The 15,362-nt window shown below is 40.2% G+C and overlaps 1 protein-coding gene across 1 annotated transcript in view; it reads left to right on the top strand.

Annotated features, from left to right (window-relative positions):
- LOC141597075 (F-box protein At4g22280-like) overlaps positions 1–15,362 on the top strand; it is a 218,174-nt gene that overhangs the window by 103,077 nt on the left and 99,735 nt on the right. The window lies entirely within an intron of this gene.

Below are 15,362 nucleotides of genomic sequence, written 5' to 3'. Positions count from 1 at the left end.
TGTTGAGAATAGTTTTAGGCAAGATGAATATACGCGCCCAATAAGTGTGCAAGGAATGAAATACAGCTTTAATCAAAATTACTCTCCCTGCATAAGACAGCTTCTTACTCCCAACACTCCTTAATCTCTCAGTCACCCTATCCACAAGCAAGTGACAGTCAAGAATCCCCAGTCTCTTAGGTTGAATATTAACACCCAAGTACCTAAAAGGAATAGTGCCCCTCTTCATACCCGTGGCCTCCTCAATGCTCTTCATCAAGCTCTCAGGCACCCCATTACTAAACAAATTAGACTTACCCTCATTCATCCTCAATCCAGACGCTTTAGAAAAGGTTTCAAAAGCCCTCAACATCATAGAAATTGAGTCCTTATCCCCTCTACAGAACATCACCAAGTCGTATGCTTTCTGAAGATCTATTTTCATCAAGAGCCTAGGAGAGCAAGATTTCCTCTTGTACAATTTGATAAGATCTTGGCAGACCATTATATTACCCACTATATCCCTTCCTTGTACAAAGGCACTCTGTGACTAACTGATAATCTCAGGGAGGATGCCTGACAACCTGTTACAGATTACTTTGGCCAGGCATTTATACACCGTATTGCAACAAGCAATAGGGCGAAATTGCATCACATTCTCAGGGTTATCAACTTTTGGAATCAAAGTAAGGATAGTGTTATTGCATTCCTTCAAGAGTTTACCAGAATATAAAACATTCCTAATGGCCTTCACAACATCTCCCCCAACCACATTCCAGCTATCCTTAAAAAATTGACTCCCAAATCCATCTGGACCAGGTGACTTATTCCCAGGGATAGAGAACATAGCTACTTTAATCTCCTCATCAGTTAAGGGAGCATCCAAACTAGCTTTGTGGGCATCACTAAGACATTGACCACTCCTGACAACACCCAAATGAACCTGGTTAACATCATTAGAAGTGCCAAGCAGTCCCTTATAAAAATCCTCAAAAGCTCTCTGAATCTCCTCAGGACGAGTACAGAGCACTCCATCCTTATCCCTAAGCTGATAGACCCTATTTTTAACTCCCCTTTTTTTAATACTGGAATGAAAGAAGGACGTATTCTCATCTCCCTCTTTCATCCAGTGCTCTTTGGCCTTTTGAGCTAAATACTGATCCCTAGCTTTCTTCAAATTTTTAAGATCCTCAGCACAAGCTTGTTCAGCCTCACAATATCTTTCATTCAAAGGTTCAAATCTTAATTTCTCTTGAAAATGCTTCAAGGAAAGTTCAGTAACTTGAGTAAGATTTTCAATGTCACTGAAGCTTTCCTTATTCAATTGTCTCATACCCTTCTTCAAATTTTTCAGTTTCTTAACAACTTGGTACATAGGAGTCCCTGGAACATCAATCTGCCATCCAGCTTTAACTACCTCCTTGAAATTCTCAGCCAAAGCCCACATGTTGAAGTACTTAAATGGAGCTTTATTCCTCACCCCCATAGCATAATTACTTATGATACAGGGACAATGATCATACAATCCTTCAGGAAGGAAGTTAGCAAATGAATCAGGGAAGACATTCATCCACTCTTCATTAATAAGGACCCTATCAATCCTACTATAAACCTTAGAACCAACCTCATGCTTATTGGTCCAGGTATAGTAAGACCCAACAGTTTTCAATTCAGATAACTGACAATGGTCCATCATCTCCCTCATTGGGGCCATCTCACTCCAAGACACAGCATTGCCCCCAATTCTCTCATTCATCTCAATGACACTATTAAAATCTCCACAAACAATCCATGGCCCCGTGACAGTAGCTGCACAGCTTATCAGACTTCCCCACAGAGGTACCCTTTCATGACTTCTATTGAATCCATACACCATAGTCATCCCAAATTCCTTCAGAGTACTTTTATCTAAAATTTGAGCATGGATACATTGATTAGTCACCAACTGAATATCCACCTGATACATAGAAGGTTGCCAAATTAACCACACCCTCCCACCAGGATGACACCCACTATTAGTGCATATGGACCAATGTTCACAAATATTATTCCTTATCTTCACCCACTGACTCCCTTTTATTTTAGTTTCTAACAACCCAAATAAGCCTATATTATTCTGATGGAGAAACCACCTTATTTCTTTTTGTTTATTTAGGCTATTCATGCCCCTAATATTCCAAAAACCCATGCTACCCATTCTCAGAACAGCCAGCCAGGATTACTCTATTTCCAACACTCCCATTTCTCACTTTCTGCATTGACAAAGTAAGAGCATCCATAAATGAGAGACCCCTAGGTGTAAACATCCTAGGTTCCCCCGAATCCTGCCTTAACATCTTGCTAATGAACCTCCTAGGTAAAGAGTGAGTAGCAATCACAGGAGAGCTTTCCAAAGTGACTGGTACTGCAACAGACACCGTAGGTGCAGGGGTTACCACCTGAGCAGGAGGGGTTCCTACTGCAGCGGTTTTAGGAGGGACATGAGTATGATGTTTAGCAGGACCAGCAGTCTTTGTAACTTTTGGCCTCCAAACTCTCTTAGTCTTAGCACTTGCCTCCTTCCTGCACTGATCAGCTAAGTGCCCCATGCCCTTGCACTTATCACAAGACATAGGGAGCCAATCATAAACTACTTTGATTTGTTGTGTTTTACCCAATTCATCCAAAAACACTATTTCAGTTGGGAATTCCTGCCCAATCTGAACCTCAACCAGAACTCTCGCATACCCTAGAAAGGCTCTGTGAGTAGTTGCATCATCACATCGCAAGAATTTCCCAACCAATCCACTAATCTTTGATAAACATCCAGATCCCCAGAATTTAATATCCAGGCCATACATCTTCATCCAAATAGTAATTGATTTAACTTCATGTTTAACCAACTCTGACTCTGGTTTCCATTCATTAACAATAACAGGTTTATTGTCAAACATTAGATGACCATTATTGATTACCTCTTTTTATTTCTCCTTGGTCTTAAACCTAACCAGAAAAATCCCATTCGGAAGAAAAGAGATACGATCCACTCCAAAGGATTGCCAAACTCGTTTGACAAAGCCCGATATGACACTCGCCGGAGGGTTCACCCCAAGGATAAAACAATACACCGCAGATGACCAGAAATTTACCTCTTCCGCTACATCAGCCGTCGATAATCAAAGAACCGGTGGCGATGATACCGCAACAGGCACTGGGACTTGCTCCTCTGCTGGTTCCGTAATCTCCTCCTCACTTTGTTCATCTTTCTCCACAATGACATCAAGCTCAGAGTTCGTCAACGGAGGAAAGTTTAAGCTTACCCGTTGAGCAGATTTAGGAGTGCTTGATGAATTACTCGTACTAGCTGTATTACTATCTACTTGTTTTTGTGTTTTGGAATTATTTTGATTATTACGATTAGTACTTTGATTACTATTATTTGATTTAGGATTATTAGTTTTAGGGTTCCTACGTTTTGCCATTGCAATTGATTAAGATCCCTAATCAGATTTTTAGAGCATAATCTCTCTCTAAAATCTCTCTCATCCTAATTCAATATGCATATTTAAAATACCTTTCAAAATGTAAAGAAATAAAATAAAATATTTTAAAATATCTTTTAAATGTAATTAACCAAATATTATCACCGAAACACGGATTAAACCGTCATGGTATTAAGAACCAAGGGTGAAAAATGTTTTATGGTTAAACTTGTGAAAAATGGTTTGAAAATACTTGAAATGGTAAAAACCGATTACAAATATGAAAATGAAAAATAGAGGAAAAGAAGAGACCAAACACGGATTGGACTTAAGGCTGGGCAGGGTGCTTTAGGCGCGAGCCTATGTGCTACGTAAGTAGCCTCTACCTCAACCAAAAAGTCCGGTTTTGGCTCATTATTCCCATGTTTTGGACCATGTTATGCATGATTTAGCATGTTATAGTCATGAAACAAGTAAAGACATGATAAAAAGAGGACTTTTCCACCCTCATACTTACATGCTTGGCTTATGGCGAGAAACCGACGTAAGTGTATCAAATCATTTGGTCGGAAAAGACTCGGTTTAAAACCTATTTAGTAAGTAAAAAGAGTGTTTTATTAAGTTTAGTGATGGTGTAGTGGTCGAGATGGTCGGTCAAGTGATTTAATGCACGATGACGGTACCAAAAGATGTGTAAGGCTTGTGTTTACGATCGGTAGGACGTAAACACGTGTCGGATTGTGACTTAGGAAGTCGAGTCGAGAATTTTAAGGGATAAAAGAGGGGGCGGACACTCGCGTAAGTTCTCAAATGGTGGCATTTGAGGGGTATTTATAGGAGAATGAGTGGTTGTGTGAGTTTTGAGCGACGTGGCCACCTGGGCTGCTCAAAGAGGCGCGAGCCACACGTCGCACGTCTTCGAGGTGTCTTGTCGCTTTCACACAAATGCAATCATGATTTGTTCTATCCTAGGATTTGTATGCGCATGTTTGGTACTTGACCATTCATGATCCCGGGAAATCTTAACATGGAAGCATTTGAATGGTTTGTTTTTTATGTTTGACTCGGTTTGACTCGTTGTTGGAGTCAGGATTTGAAATTTTGAGTCGGTTTTTGGTCCGGTGTCGGTTTTGACTCTATTTAGTGTCATTGCGACCCCGTCGTCATGTATTAAACACACCAGGTACTTTTGAAAAGTTTTGAAATGTTTTATTTTCGAAATCGTTTTAAGTTTTCCGACGTAAAGTTGTACACGAACTTTCGATCAAACGCTGGGATTCCAATGCATGTTGTAGTCTGATAATCATCGGGTGTTTGTTGGAGTCTCAGCAGATACTTGGTATCTACAGAGCCCCCACTTTGACTGAGGCTTGGAAAGGGCAAAAGTCAAAGTAGAGCCCCCAGGTCAATCGAAGATTACAACCTGAAGACCCAAGCGACGTCGAGGTGTCTCGAAAGGATTCGGGCCAAGGACCTGCCGTCGGGAAGGGCGACGCCGAGGTGATTCGAGGGTACGAGCCAAGGACCTGTCGTCGGGAACAGTTTAGAGTCTGTCGACTATCCGTGCGGGTCGTTTAAAGTCTGTTATACTACGTACAAAAGCTCGCCAGCCATAAGAAACAGTCATACCTGAGGCATCTTCGGATATGTCCTTGCGTGTTTGCGGACAAAGGCTCGCCAGCTTTGGTAGGGAGTCGTATTCGAGGCCTCTTCGGAATACGTCCTTGGGTTGTATCTTGCTTGCGGATAAAGGCTCGCCAGCTGTGTTGCGGATATGAAGAGGCTCGCCCGCCGCGGTGCGTTGTAAGGCTCACCAGCCATGGTGCGTAGTAAGGCTCGCCAGCCATGGTGCGTAGTAAGGTTCGCCGGCCATGGTGTGTAGTAAGGCTCGCCAGCCATGGTGCGTATATGAGGAGAGCTCGCCAGCCGCGGTGCGTTGTAAGGCTCGCCAGCCATGTTGCGTATATGAGGAGGGCTCGTTAGCCGCGGTGCGTTGTAAGGCTCGCCAACCATGGTGCGTATATGAGGAGGGCTCACCAGCCGCGGTGCGTTGTAAGGCTCGCCAGCCATGGTGCGTATATGAGGAGGGCTCGCCAGCCGCGGTGCGTTATAAGACTCGCCAGCCGTGGTGGGGTCGGTTGATCGACCATGAGAATAGCCGCGTTGGATAGGCTTGTTTTGAAATAGCGGACTCTTGATGCCGCCATGGAAATAGTGAATTTTGAATTTCACTATTATGTTTTTGAAGTGACGGTTTATGTTGCCGCCGTTGAGATTTGAAGGAAATAGTGAATTTGAATTTTCACTATTATTTTTGAAGTTGAAATTGTGGTTTCCATCGCCGTTTTTTGAAATTTGAAAGAATAGTGAATTTTGAATTTTCACTATTATTGTTGCAATGACGGTTTTAATTGCCGTCGTTTGAATAGTGAATTTTGAATTTTCACTATTATTGTTGAAGTTGAAATGGCGGTTTCCATTCCGTTTTTTGAAATTTGAAGGAATAGTGAAATTTGAATTTTCACTATTATTGTTGAAATGACGGTTTTAATTGTCGTCGTTTGAATTTAAGGTTTGTTATAGGAAATTGGGCCAAAGCCCAAAATTTCGCTGAATAAAGCAGGGAACACCTTATTGAGGCGCGAGCTATTTGGCGAGGTAAGGGGGCTTCCCTATTTTTCTGTAAAAGACGCGAGACTGGTTTGCTCGCTATTCTCATTTCGCCTTCTTCATCCTCTCGACAAAACAAACAAAAAAACGCCATTGTTGGTCTTCTTGCTTGTTCCAGTCCGTGCCATCGTCAGCATGTCATCTCAAGGTATGTATTACCTCTTGAATCCATTTGAATTTGTTGGTCTTTTGATTGACTGAATTAGGGCGGAATTTTGTACCCATAAAATCGATTTGGGAGTTTTTGATTGAGCTCATTTAGAGTGAAATTGATGATTGCATTAGGTTAGAAACCTGTTTAGGAGTATAGGGGTGCTTTTAGTTTGCATTTTGGTCCCCGTTTACGTCCTTATGCTCGAAAAACTTGAGTGAGGCGAAGAAACCGTCTCATTTCACAATTGCAAGTTTATTCGCTTGGGTAATGGGTCCTACTAGGTTGTATTGTAGTCAAGAAAGACTGTGTTTGCCATTGTGGACCTTTGTCGGGTGTTGTGGGCAAAAATTGTAATTTTTGCTTTTGAAGCGGTCTCCTGTCTGACGAGATAAGCGCCTGTTTAGGCTTGAATTGAGTCAGTTCGTCTTGAAATGGACATTATTGGTAGTTTAGGTCGCTTTGAGACGTGGTAAAATCACGTTGCCTCGTTGTGGTCACATTTTGAAATTTTGACCGGTTTGCGCTCAAACTGGCGTAGAAATTGCCTCTTTGAGTTGTGGAAAACACCCCATTGCATCGGGAACGTATTTTGGGTTGTTGCCGGACCTTGTGCGGGTCTTGAGGTGCCATTTTCATTTGCCGTTGTTTTGACTCGTCTTTTGCTTGAAAAGAAGAGCGAGTCGTTTTTTGTGCGTTTTTTGTGAATTGTTTTTGTTTGGTTGGGTTTGGGCGGGATGCCCTTGTTCTGCTTTGCAGGGTTTTTTTGGATTTGTCCATTTTACGCCGTCATAATGCCGAAATTTCGGCTGACGTTCTTTGTTTGCCTTTGATTGCAGGGGAACGTTCGGGACCTACTGGGTCCCTTGCTGCGAATTTAGAGGACCTGTTTGGGACAGGGTCGGTTAGTACTCCCGCCAGTGCGCCTGACGTGACAGTGGAGGACGCTTCTGAGGAGGAGGGGCCCTCCGAGGAGGCTGTTAGGGCAGAGAGAGCCGCAGAGGTTCGTGAGGGGCCCGTTATTGGGACAGCTGGTGTTGAGGGAGCCGTTGGGGCTCGGGAGGAGCCTGTTGTTGAGGCTGCTCACGTTGAGAGAGCTCAGATAGGGTCTGAGGCTGGTACTTCTGGGAGGAGGGTTACCAGGAGGAGGAGGGCTACTGGAGCCGAGGAGGTGGTAGAGGATGCTTCCGTAGAGAAGGGGAGGTGGCTGACGTGGCCGACTTGTCCTTTTCTTTGTGGCTCATAGACAGGATGGCTGATGATTGGGGGTCAACACCGGGGTGGTGCGCCGCATCATGGTTCTTGGCCTCCTTATCATCTGAAGTCTGCCAGACACTGTCTTCTTTTTTGTCGTGGAGTAGGAGCGAGGTATTACCGTCGTGGTAACCACCTCTGCTTCTGTTGTTACTCCTCTGTTTCCTGTGTTGCTCCTTTTCTTTTCCGAGCGAAAGGATAGGGAGTGCTTAGTTCGGTAAGTGGCAGATAGCCCCCAGTTCGTTGTCTTAGGCCAGTGTCTGTATGATAGATGTCTGTACTAGCTCCTGTTTGCATAGTCAGTCGTTTCTATCAAACGTGTGTTGATGTATTTTGCGTGAGGCGGTTTGTATATATGTGTTTTTGGATTATGGTTCATTTTATGATTTTGGCTTTTTTTGTGTTGTGTTTCGGAGAAGTGCTGTCGGCTGTCAGTTCCCCTTTTGCTTTGCACCAGTTCCTGAATCATTGGTGTAGAAAATAGGCGACAGGTAGCACATACGCATAAATGTAAACACGTAAAAAAAGACATTTGATTGAAAACAAAATTTAACCGCGATGACACGAAGTTAAAAATTGAAATTTGAAATGATATTTTGAAAAATTCTGCGACGAGTCGTCGTATTCGGACTTCTTAAAAAAGAAATTGATTTGAAAATTTGAGCAATTAACTCGTGTCTTGAATTAAATTGGATTGAAATTGTTGAAATTGATTTGTGACTCGAAAAAAATTCAAACTCAAACCGCCAGGGGTGAATTTTAGAATAGATTTTTGCGAGTGTATTTGATTTGATTTTTGTGAGATCAAGACTCGGATTTTGTGAGTGCTTGAATTTTGAAAAAGTGCGAAAAGGCGAACATTTTTCGGAATTTCGACTGACATGGAAACGATCCGTCGCGGATCGGGGCGACTAGCCCTTCCCCCTTTAAAAAAAGAAAGAAAAATCTGTATGTTTAAAGCTGCGTCGTAGAAACCGTGTCGGATTTCGTAAAACGCGAAAACAAGGAAATATGAATGTGAGGAAACAGAAAATGTCCTAGACCATCCTGAAGAGGCGTGAGCATTCCGGTGGGAGGTTTGAGGTGTTAGGAGAAAACACAACTTGAAAGGGACAATTCAAGGTGGGAATCCTGAGAATAGGCCAAAGAGGCGCGAGCCACTTAGCGATATGAAGCAGTTCTCCCTTTTTTCTGAAAAACGCGCTGATTGTTTTGTATAAATAGTGATGTTTGTGCTTCATTGTTTTATCATCCGAAACATGAAAAACATCTCTACAAAACCTCTTCTTCTTCTTCCACAAAATATTTCATGGATGCCTTTGAGAATTCGTTGCGACAATGGTGTCGGGATTTGTCGCCTCCCGAGAAGTATCAACTCGTTTGCATGGGAGTTGGTCAATTGTTGGTGCTTCGTCAAGTCAAGGTGCAATCCTCATTTCTCGAAGCATGTTCTCGGTTTTGGGATTCGAAACATCACGTTTTCGTTTTTCCGAAAGGCGAGATTTGTCCTCTTGCCGAAGAAGTTGGGGCCATTGGTGGGTGGCCGGGTTGTGTTATGGTGCTTCCTCCGATTCGGTTGTGTTACAAGGAGAAATTCCGTTCAATGTTGGGTTTGTCGACAAGTCAAGTCAACTTTCTTCTTGCTCCTCATGGTGTCGATATGTTGGCTCTCATCAACATTTTCTCAAACCGATTGGATGCCAATGTTTCGGAGGTGGCTAGGAGAAGGGTTCTCGCCTTTTGCCTTGTCCATGTATACCTCTTTGTTGATGCTTTGAAGAAGGAGGGGCCAAAATGTTATGGTAGCATGACCCTTGTGCATGTGGTTAAGCAAATGGAGAATGGTAGAGATCCATCATGGTTGGTACTCGGCAAGATCATCCAAGCTCTAGACAAGGAGGGCTCTAGTGGAGAAGCTCCCTCGTTTGGATCTCCAAGGATCCTCCAAGTGTGGCTATTGGAGAGGCTAAGGTCTGTAGAGCCTCCGGTTGATTCTTCCTCTTATTCTTTCCGTCACCTTACCATGAGGAAGAAGTTGTATGATACCTGTCGAAGTGAGTACCAAATAATATTTATAATTTCCAAACTACAACTAGCAAGCGGTAGTAAGAGTCGATCCGCAGGGAGGTAGAGAGTCAAGTTGTTTTTATTTAAGTCTATGAATTTCTGGGGGGGGGGGGGGTTGATTTGAGTTTTAACTAAATCTAAATGCGAAAATAGATAAACAAATAATAAAAATAAGAGTAAGCAAATGATAAAAAGGAGCTAAGATGGTCGGTTCACTATAGCTGCGATGGCACATAATCCTAGGTAACTCTTAAATACAGTCGTGTAGGATGGGTAAAACATGTCCTCTCGGTCCAATCTAACTAGTAGCTCCTTTCGGCCTATGCTACTAGTCCCTAGGTCTCACTAATACTAGCTCTCGCTCTGAAAAGTGATTCATAAAGCCTAAATTACTTATCTTTCGATCTTAGCAATTTAGTCGTCTTAATTCATTAATTAATGCCCTTCCCTATCTCTCGATCTACGGGTAGGTCAAAACTAAGCATCTAACAAGTCTCCTCTCGATCTCATTGTTAAATATTGCACTTAATGAATCAAACAAATGCTAATCAAACACGGGTCTGGTCGATCGACCAACTACCTCAGTCGACCGACCACACGACATAGTCGATCGACCAGTTAAGCCAGCCGATCGACCATGCCCTAATTCAGGGGTAACCTATTCTACGCCATCTACGCTATAGCTCCCCTCACATCTTAGCAAAGGTACTTAGCTACTCATAATGGTGATAATAACAGCAGTAAAATTAACAAATAAAGCAATTGATTTCATAATTGGATTAATTAAATAAATAACTAACATGAAACGAGAATGGCTTTGGGAAATCTAAACTATCAATTCTAAACTACGGAAGAATTAAAGCAACGAAATTGAACAACGAAACAGAAGAATACCGTAAAGATGAATTGAAGAGGAAAGAAAATAAGTCAATGCGAAAGAAAACTTTATTGATGACAAATTAATCTAAACTAATGAAATAATCCAACCCTAATTAATTCCCCCTAATGACTTGATGCCTATTCTGAAACATCAGGTTACGTTATATAGATAGCCTTATGTAACTTATTCCTAAAACCTAATTACATTGGGCCTCGGAATTCTAATTTTAACTTGCGCGTCAGTTCGTGGGGTGGTCGATCGACCACTGGGACCGGTCGATCGACCAAGATGCGCTGTACAGAAGCTTCTGATAAATTCTGCAGCGCGCACCGATCTTAAAACAGCTGTCATTTCTTCGTTACATGGTCAAATCAGGCGTTTTACGCGGCGTTGGAAAGCTAAGAGGATAAGCTTTCACTTCCAATTTGAATCATTCGATTATCAGATCTAGAACTCGAGATATAGTCATTTTCAGCAGCCTGCAGTAAACTGTTCAGCATTCTGACAGTCTATAGACCATGTAGGTCAGTCTATAGACCACTGTAGCTGGTAATCCGCTTCTGAAACTCTTGAAAATCTATCTTTCAGGCCTTGATACGCACACCAAGTTCATCTCTCGAGTCACAACTCCATGTCAAATGCAATGCTAAGTACTTAGGGACGGATTCGGCTCGATTTCCGCTGGATTCTTCACATTTCTACAATATTATACAAAAACACGAAAGTAGACGGAAATAGGGAAAATAGTAGCATAAACTACATAATTGAACTCTAAAATGCGTGTGAAATAGGGTGTAAAACATCATATTTTAGACACGCATCAAACTTCCCCAAACCAAACCCTTGCTAGTCCCCAAGCAAGAACTAGACTCGATCTTAGAACCTAATGGAACGAGTTCAATCTCATAGCGAAATGCAACTATAAAGCCTAAACCAATTTAATGCTAAAAACCAACAATCAATTAGCAATATGAATCATGCAAACGAGTTATGTAGTCGTTAAAAATTGCTGAACCGTCGACCTTGCAAGACCTTTAATTGGACTCTCACGGATCACTCTTCTCTCATGAAGCAAAAGGTAAGCATATATGTGTAAGAGAGGAAGAGAAATAGCCGCTCACCTAGACTACGACCCACATAAACATGCATGCAACTAATATCATAGACAATTCTAACTACCGTACATACATTCCAACCAAACAAAGTCCCTGTCACGATCGAGGGCTTACAAAAATATGGTAAAGTGAGGCAATGGGTAAGAAAAGGCAAAACATTTATGGAAATGTGGAGGTATAGGCGGCCAAGCTAGTACCTAAACAAAATCATATGACAACATCCATTTCCAACTCACTTATAGGATTAAGCACATGCGCCCTTCATTTGGCACAAAACTCACCAAACCGAACTGAAAATACTCCTCAATAAATGTAAATAAAGCATAGGAGTGAAACCGTCTACAAACAACATCTTTTCCTTTCACGGTTTCTTTCTTTCATCATTGTTCTCTTTTTTCTTCGAATTTCTTCAACTTTTTTTTTCTCTTTTCTTTCTTTTGTGTTTTTTTCATTTTCCAATTCTTTTCTTTTCATCCTCCTTCTTTCTTTTCTACCATCTCCAAATAACGCAATACAGACCAAACTTGGCACAATAAATTATATACCGCAAAAGCATACATTATACTAGCTTGACAAGGCAGGCTAAATTTGGATGTAGCTAAGGGTCAACAGGCAAATTTGGCTAATGTGGAGTTCAATGGGTAAAATGAAATAAAGGGGAAATTTTAAGCACCTCCCTGCATGTGACACCAACCACTAACCCGAATGTATGCAGGCAAAAAGCAATTGAATTTCATAAATGTGCAAATTAATGATACATGATATGCAAGGAGTAACTACTCACAATCTTACATGAAACCGGTCACAAATGACACCAGTTATATGAGCTCTAATCCTTAGAAATTATAAGTAGGTTGCCAAAATTTCAGGTCAATTCTATAATCCAGCAAATATTTTAACAAAAACTCGTAGGTATGCATATGTGATTCTACTAATAAGTCAATTAAGCATGGCTTAGGCATAAACGGCTGCAAATGCAATGTTATCATTGAAATACTACCGTTCTGACTCGACCTACATGCTAAAATAAACGTGCATTTTTTTGAATTTTTTTTGAAATTTTTCAGTTTTTTTGAATTTTCTATATATACGAGAAATGAAATAACAAAGGCAAACTGAAGTGCAATAAACGTGATACAGAAATGCAATAAAAACAATGCAAATGCGACGCAAAACCCTTCCCTAAACCAAATCACACAATGTCCTCATTGTGCAAAATCATGTGAGTAACGAAACAAAGGGAAATGGGAAATTGCGATAAATTAACTAAATAAGACATAAAGAGGAACTCGGAAACTCACAAGATTTTAAGCGCAAAAGGAAACCTCCCCAAACCAGCGTGAGCTAGGAGGTTTCAGTAGCCAGCAGTGCTACCATAAGTACCTGAAAAGAAACAAAAGTACCGCGCGTAATTCCGAGAAAGCAATTTACGAAACGCAAAATTATGTGCAAAATAAGAAAAATAGAAGAAAACAGAAATGAATCGGAGAATAGTGGAGAAAAGACTCCCTCAACTCCGCAATCGATCAAACACAGCAGGGGAATGGTCGAAAACAAGTACAACAGCGGGAAGCGGTCGATCGACCATACCATCCGGTGATCGACAGAGCATCGAAAATGAAGCTCATGTAGTGCGCAAGATCGATCGATCGACCACACAGGCCAGTCGATCGACCGAAATACCTGCTGTAAGTTTCCGATTTCTTCGAATTAGCTCAATAAATTGAGCTAATGTGGTCTATGAACCTGCAAATACACATAATAACGCGCCCAAAATTGCACAAAACCTAAAGTAATAGTCTAAAGTCTTTAAATCCTAAGCAAACTTATTAAAGCGAAGTCTTGCGCAAACCAAAGCAATAAATAGTCTAACAAAAGCAATAAAATGTCTAAAACTTATGAAATAAAAAGTGTTCATTCGCGAAAAATGCGGAAAATCTCCGGACATGGCTTCTGACTATATGAAGTACCCTCCGCAATGCTAATCTCAGCAGCTGGACTCCACTCCACTCCTTCATCTAGAATACTCAACGGGTCATCAACGGCTCTAGCGGCTTCCCAAGCTCTTGGATCATCCGGCTCATCAAACTCCAAGTCATAATCCGACACTTTCCTCGGCTCTTCCTGTTGGGAAATGTGTCCTCAACAATAGTGCGATCACATGATTTAAATATCATTATTAAATCTCATTACAAGAATACGGAAGGGATGATACATAATATATATAGTCAACTGGTCCACACATATCGGTAATGATTGGCTGGCTAGAGTTTGACATTACTGTCGTGCGACGGTGGTGATCAGTTGATCCCTTGAGGTCACACCTAAAGGACGATTCCCTTAATTGAAAAGGTTAATTAATTGTATACCGATACAGATTAATTAATTCCTTAAAATTGAACAATTCTATTGTGAGAGAGAATATTGATATCTTATTGTAATGGGATTAAATAAGAATTATTTTAGTAAATAAAATGCTTTATTACTAAAATTGTTTATTGTTTGAGAAACAATAAAGATAAGAATGAATGGTTGATTATAATTACAAGATATTGTGAATTATAATTATATGACCCATTTTATTTATGTGATCAAGTATCACTAGTCAATTTGTTGAATGTAATTTAATTAATTTATAAAATGATATTTATGTGATAAATATGCATTTAATTAATTAGTAACATGTATCATACTACATGTGACATATTGTGTGACAAATGACAAATTGACAAAAATAAAATGGTAGTCCATTTTATAAAGATGGGCCGAAATAAGAGTGTAAAGGGAGTTAGTGGGTGAATTATTTTATGAGATAAAATAAGCTAATGATCACTAACCTACAACTAGCCTTACAAGCCTAAGGTATAGAAAAGAACAAAAAGAAAAGTGAAGGACCATATATTGGTCCCTTGCCTCACCAAAAACCGTGTGGCCTCTCTACTAATTAGAGGGCTTTTGTTCTTTTATTTTTTATCACACTCTACCATTAAAAACACATGCAAAAGTTCATGAATTGTTCTCTCTTTAATCTTCATCAAAAAGGATGAATTTTTGATTCAAATTTGTTCAAAAGATTACTAAAATTATCAATGTAATATATGAGTATTAGTAATCAATTTTAAGGTAAACCACAATATAAATATCTAGTACATATTAGTTTGTGGGTTTAAGAGATATTCTTGGGTGCTACTAATTGGAGGGCTTCTATTTTGAGGTCATGTATGTTCATCCAATATTGGAAAGCTCAAGAACTAATAAGAAGGAGATCTTGTTGGTGCCCATTTGACCGAAATTTATTTGGTGAGAAATTGATTTTCTTATCTCTTTTGTTTTAGTTTGCATGCATAAGATTTGTAATTAATTTTATGACTAAATTATTTTGAAACATATAAGAATATGTTAAGTAATGAGATATAGATTTCCAACAAGCGGTATCATGAGCACAAGGTTGTTTGCATGCAAATCGGTTATAGTTTTTCCGAGTTATACGATTAACATATAAAACTTGTAAATTTGTGTTATTATGATATATCACGAAAATAATTTATGCATGTTAAAGTTTCTGATCCTGAAATGTATTTAGGATATTTTGGTTAATTTATGGATTTTTATTGTTCATTTTATATAATATTGGCATTAAAATGTGATTTTTATGATAAAAATGTCATTTTTGGACGAAAATTAGCTAAACTTCGAATTTTCCAGTGGTTTTTGGATATGTTTTCACATATATTATTTTTAGATGATCTGGAAATTTTCATAATTTTATGAGTTCTTATGCTCGA

The sequence above is a fragment of the Silene latifolia genome, chromosome 8 (genome assembly GCF_048544455.1).
Source record: "Silene latifolia isolate original U9 population chromosome 8, ASM4854445v1, whole genome shotgun sequence".
In the NCBI taxonomy this organism is placed as follows: Eukaryota; Viridiplantae; Streptophyta; class Magnoliopsida; order Caryophyllales; family Caryophyllaceae; genus Silene; species Silene latifolia.
Note: the sequence above shows the minus strand (reverse complement) of the source record. Positions and strands in the feature narration are given on the sequence as shown.